Here is a 6,306-nt window from a genome sequence, read left to right as displayed (position 1 = left end):
CCTTTGAGTTCCCTTTCCCACCTGCTTTTGTTTTAAATATTTATTTGTTATTGGAAAGGCAGAGTGACATGGAGAGAGAGGGAAACACAGAGAGAAGACAAGATCTTCCATGCTCTGGTTCACTCTCAAAATGGCTACTATAGGGCTGAGCCAGGCTCAAGCCAGGAGCCAGGAACTCCATCCAGATCCCCCACATGGATGGCAGAGGCCCAGGCACCTGGACCATCTTCTGCTGTCCACTTCCTTCCCAGGTGAGTTAACAGGGAGCTGGATTGGAAGAAGAACAGCCAGGTTTCAAACTGGCACTCCTATGGGATGCTGGCATCACAGGCAGCAACTTAACCTGCTGCACCACAGTGCTAGCCCTTGGGTAGCAGCTCAGTGCATTTCACGAGGCTGGTTGCTAAAATCAGACCTGAAGGCTGCTAAGGATCTGCCCTCTCCTTGATATCCCAAGACTGATATGTTTAGGAGTCATGAGTCAGTTGTAGTTACAGGATACCTGCTATGTAGAAGGAGGATTGATGACATCGTGCACCAAGTAGTACTTAAGAATCAGAACACAGTGGACTTGTGTAAGTAGCTATGCATCTAGCATGATGACCAAGTGTACTTTTCTTTAAAGATTTTATTTATTTATTTGAGAGGCAGAGTTACAGACAGAGGAAGAGACAGAGAGAAAGTTTCTCTGTCTGCTGGTTCAGACAACCCAGGGCTGCACCCATCTGCAGCCAGGAGCCAGGAGCTTCTTCCTAGCCTCCCACATGAGTGCAAGGGCCCAAGGAGTTGGGCCATCTTCTACTGCTTTCCCAGGCCATAGCAGAGAGCTGGATTGGAAGAAGAGCAGCTGGGACTAGAACAGGCAACCATATGGGATGCTGGTGCCACAGGTGGAGGCTTAGCCTGCTACGCCACAGTGCCAGCCCCCGACCAAGCATATCTTATAACTGAGATTCTTGTTTCTGAGTGAGTTGGGCACATAGATACAGTATACATAGTACATGAGACAAAAGGACACATATCTGGCATGGAAGGGAGGAATTTAAGACACTAAGTTGAGGCTGATGTTTGTCCTAGTGGTTTAATGCCTGTGTTCTATATAAATGTCTGGGTTCAATCCTCAACTCCAGCTCCCAATTCCAGCTTCCTTTCTCTGTGGATCCTGGGCAGCTGTGATGGCTCTAGTTGAGTTCCTACCACTCATGTGGAACATTTAGATTGAGTTCCCCGCTCCTGACTTTGGCCTGGCCCAGCCCCAGCTTTTTCAGGCTTTGGGGGAGTGAACCAGCAGATGGGGGCTCTGTTCTCTCTCTCTCTCTGTCTTCCTCCTCCACCTCCTCCCTCCCTCCCTCCCTCCCTCCCTCCCTTCTCTTTTTCTCAAATAAGTATACCTTTTAATTAAAAAAAAAAAAGTTCAGGCATTTGGCACAGAAATTAAGACACCACTTGAGACACCCATGTCTAAGTGCCTGGTTTGAGTCCTGGCTCCTTGCTTCCAGTCCAGTTTCCTGCTAATGTACACCGTGGGAGCCAACAAATTATGACTCAAGTTCTTGAGTCCCTTCACCCATGTAGAACAGATGACGTCCCTGGTTCCTGGCTTTGCCCTGGCCAGCCTGGCTGCTGTGAGCATTTGGAGAATGAACCAGCAACGCAGCTTGCCTTGGCTGAGGAGGGGAAGTGCGCCACCTGCCACTCAGCCTTCCCCAACCCCAGGGGGACAGTGGAAGTAGGATCTCACTTTATTGTAAAAGGGAGGTGTATATATAGCTGAGGTACAGAGGTACAGAGCTGGTGCAGGCAAGAGGTGGGGAGATGTGATGCAAAATGGTCTTAGCCACTCCTATTATACCACCTTAATGATTGTTAGGCAGAAGCGCCCTGGGGCTGGGGTGTTTACCACCAGGGATTTGAAACTTAAAGACAGGTTTTCTCTAGGCCTCTCTGGATTCAGCCTCCCCCACAGGGCCATCCTCCACTGCACTCCCTGGCCACAGCAGAGAGCTGGCCTGGAAGAGGGGCAACTGGTACAGAATCTGGCGTCCCGACCTGGACTAGAACCCGGTGTGCTGGTGCCGCAGGCAGAGGATTAGCCTAGTGAGCCAGGACGCCAGCCACTGTTTATTTCTTTCAAGGACCGTAAGATCTACTCTGCGCATTTGTCTCCAGAGCTGTCACCTTGAAATTTCATTATACTCCTAACTTAGTACTATTATTTAATATCCAATATATTGCCCTTTCTTGGATTTATCCTTTTCCCCTCCCAGAAACCTTTTATTTAAGGATTACAAACTTCATGCTTGTCATTCTTTTTTTTAAAGATTTATTTATTCATTTGAAAGTCAGAGTTACACAGAGAGAGGAGAGGGGGAGGGAGAGAGAGAGAGATTGTCCATCCACTGGGTCACTCCCCAATTGGACTGCAGTGGCCTGAGCTGTGCTGATCTGAAGCCAGGAGGCAGGAGCTTCCGCCAGGTTTCCCACACAGGTGCAGGGGCGTCCATATGGGATGCCAAAACTGCAGGCCAGGGCTTTAACCTGCTGTGTCAAAGCGTGGGCCCCCATGCATTTCATAAATACAACTTTAGTAACATAGTAATTATTCCTACCCACACTCCCACCCTCTTCCTCCTCCCTCTCCTATTCCCATTCTTATTTTTTACTAAGATCTATTTTCAGTTAACTGTATACACAATGATTAACTCTATACTAAATTGAGTTCAACAAATAGTGTGAAAACAACAACAAAAACTGTTCCTCAAGAGTCCAGACAAGGGCTGTTCAAAGTCATTGCATCTCAAAGTGTCAGTTCCTCCTTCTTTGATAAAATACACACACACACACACACATGAATTCCTCAGAGAGGGTTGATGATAAGTACATCTTCTGAGTTTCTCTCTGTCTGAAAATATCTTTATTTTAGCCTTCATGCTTGTGAATCGGAAAAATTCTAGACTAAAAACCATTTCCTTCAGGAGTTTAAAGGCTCTATTCCGTTATCGTTGAAGGTCCCGTGTGTTGCTGCTGAGAAGTCTGATGCCATTCTGATTCTCATTCCTTCATGGTTATGTCATATTCATTCATTAATTTTTTTTTTGACAGGCAGAGTGGACAGTGAGAGAGAGAGACAGTGAGAAAGGTCTTCCTTTGCCATTGGTTCACCCTCCAGTGGCCAGCGCACGGCGCTGATCCAATGGCAGGAGCCAGGTACTTATCCTGGTCTCCCATGGGGTGCAGGGCCCAAGTACTTGGGCCATCCTCCACTGCACTCCCTGGCCACAGCAGAGAGCTGGCCTGGAAGAGGAGCAACCGGGACAGAATCCGGTGCCCTGACCGGGACTAGAACCCGGTGTGCCCGCGCCACAAGGCGGAGGATTAGCCGAGTGAGCCAAGGTGCTGGCCATTCATTCATTCTCTCTCTCTCTCTCTCTCTCTCTCCCTCCCTCCCTCCCTCTCTCCCTCCCTCTCTCCTTCTCCCTCCCTCCTTCCCTCCCTCTCTCAAAACCTGTGAGTGTGAGTTTGTTTGGGATTGTTTGCACCTGTCTTTGGACTTCTGAAATTCCATGACAATGTATCCAAGAATGGTTCCCTTTACATCCCTTTTGCTCCCTTTCAGTCTGAAGATCTATTTGTCTGTCTCCCAGCTCTGGGATAGTTTTTTTTTTTTTTTTCCTTTTTTAAAGATTTATTTATTTTTTACTTTAGAGTCAGAGTTACACAGAGAGAAGGCAGAGAGAAAGAGTGGTCTTCCATCTGAAGGTTCCCTCCCCAATTGGCTGCAATGGGTGGAGCTGTGCCAATCTGAAGCCAGGAGCCAGGAGCTTCTTCTGGGTCTCCCACGCGGGTGCAGGGGCCCAAGGCCTTAGGCCATCTTCTACTGCTATCCCAGGCCATAGCAGAGAGCTGGATCGGAAGTGGAGCAGCTGGAACTAGAACCGGCATTCATATGGGATGCTGGCGCTTCAGACCAGGGTGATAACGCGCTGTGCCACAGGTCTGAAAGGGACTCTAGCATCACAGACAACTATGGGAAAAGACCTGACATCTGCACAGTGCTTGAAACTGTGGCCACCAGGGCCAGCAAGGAAGACCGCCTCTGAACTGGGAAGTGTGTGCAGGCAGGCTCACCTGACGACGCCACCCCGAACTTTAAAATAAGTTATAAGATCATTTCATCTGTCAACCTGCAAGCACGTGGGTTAGAAAGTACCCTGGCTGATGTGCCTTTCCATGAAAAACCTTTCCTATCTTTTGCTCTCTTGCACAGAGAGAGCCCAATAAGCACTTGGCAGAAAAAGGACATTCATGCAAATGTCCTTGATGAAATTCCTCACAATGCTAAATCCTAATTCTCTAGAAAAGCATCCTGTCCCTTCCAAACCACAAGTATACAGCACAATCCAGAACCAGTAAGTCCTCCCCCTACAGCACACAACTTGAACAGAATGGCTGTTTAACGAAGTCATGTTCAAGTTTAAGAGAGCACTGGGAGACTTCTCTGAGGTTATAAGGCAGGGCTGTTTCCTAGAAAGGGAACATCCCACCCAACTTGTACACACATCACTGACAAAGCCACCGCTCACCATGACTTCAGTGCAAGAACGCAAACGATAAAGTAAACCATACCAAATTACTGGTGTTTATGGCATTAGGTACCATGTTAGTATCTGCAACAAGCCCTGCTAGGTTGGAAGCCTTGGGGGCTAAAGCAAAAAACAAAAAAACAAACAAAAAACCCCAAAACCGCGTATGTGCTCCCAGACCTCTAGATTGCTAACTTTATTGGGCCTAAAATTACAGACATGCCGAGTTTTAGTGTCAATTGCCCTGCCCCTATAAAGTTTATGATTAAGAACATAATTCCCATTTATAGAGTTTCCCAACCCCTGGGAAGCACATCGCTCATTTAAAACAAATTTCACTAAGCTCTAGTGTGGGCAGTTACCCAAACTGTCCTTACCAAAACACGCTTCGGATGAGCAAAGACTTCAGTGGGACACCGACAGCTGTACCAAGAGCAAACCCTCTGGCTGGTGTGGCGGCTCAATAGGCTAATCTTCCACCTGTGGTGCCGGCACACGGGGTTCTAGTCCAGGTCAGGGTGCCATATTCTGTTCTGGTTGCTCTTCTTCCAGGCCAGCTCTCTGCTGTGGCCTGGGAATACAGTGGAGGATGGCCCAGGTGCTTGGGCCCTGCACCTGCATGGGAGACCAGGAGAAGCACTTGGCTCCTGGCTTTGGATCAGCGCAGTGTGCTGGCCGCAGCATGCAGGCGGCAGTGGCCAGTGGGGGCTGAACCAACGGAAAAGGAAGACCTGTCTCTGTCTCTCTCTCTTTCACTGTCCACTCTGCCTGTCAAAAAAAAAAAGAAGAGCAAACCCTCCAAGAAACCAGAAACCAGTCTGCCCAGGAGACAGGGGCATTCTGAAGCCATCTGAGAGTCCTAACAGCACTTTGGAAAGCCCTGGAACAAAACCCAGCAGACTCCATCCACTGCCACTCACTCACCCCTACCAGGAAAAAAAAAAACACCCCCCCAGAAGACTCACAGATTTTTCCTACTTCAATCCTCCTTCCCTTCAAAGGTGAGAAGGAGCCTAAGGACTAACTTCGCTTCAAATTTCTATTTTACCAGACTTTGAAGATGGAGAAAAAAACAAGTTTTTAAACACCTTACATCCTGAAGGTGCTCAAGAAGTCTAGAAATTCCAAATGGCACAGGAAACACACATCACCCAAGACTCCTGTCCTCACCTTAAAATTAGTAAATCCTGACCTTTTTGGAGGGAAGGCAGAGGGGGGGGGGTGCCAAGGGAAACCGGGATTCCTGGAAGTGGGTACATCTACATCATAACAGCCGGTCTAAGAGGACCTGGAAGCTGATTGTTTACACCTTTAAAACAATGACAAGAATTTTTAAAGCTGGGTTTAACCCTTTCCATTCTGGGCATTTCTTCCTTCTCCTAAACCAGTGTGCACCAAGCCCCGGAGCCCCAGAAGTGCACGGTGGGCTCAGGTGCCGGGGCCCGCTCCTGGAAGCCCGTGTCGCCGGGGGTAGGGGGGAGGTGGGGGCAGCGTAGTGCACCAGTGCAACGCTGGCTTCTACCTCATCGGCACGTCTGTGCATCTGCCAGCAGGATCACCACTGGTCTGGCAAGACCGCTTTCTGTGTGCATAAGTATGTCGCCTGCTCTTCCTCGCCGTGGGGCTGGGTTCAGCAACTGCTCCCCCCATCTCATGATCCAGTTACTGAGGGGCTTTTATAGATTTATTCATTTTTTTTCCCAAATACATAATCATTCCGTGC

The sequence above is a fragment of the Oryctolagus cuniculus genome, chromosome 19 (assembly GCF_051225735.1).
Source record: "Oryctolagus cuniculus isolate XC-2025 breed Fujian yellow rabbit chromosome 19, ASM5122573v1, whole genome shotgun sequence".
Taxonomy (NCBI): domain Eukaryota; kingdom Metazoa; phylum Chordata; class Mammalia; order Lagomorpha; family Leporidae; genus Oryctolagus; species Oryctolagus cuniculus.
The sequence above is the reverse complement of the archived record's forward strand: the minus strand, read 5'-3'. Positions refer to the sequence as shown.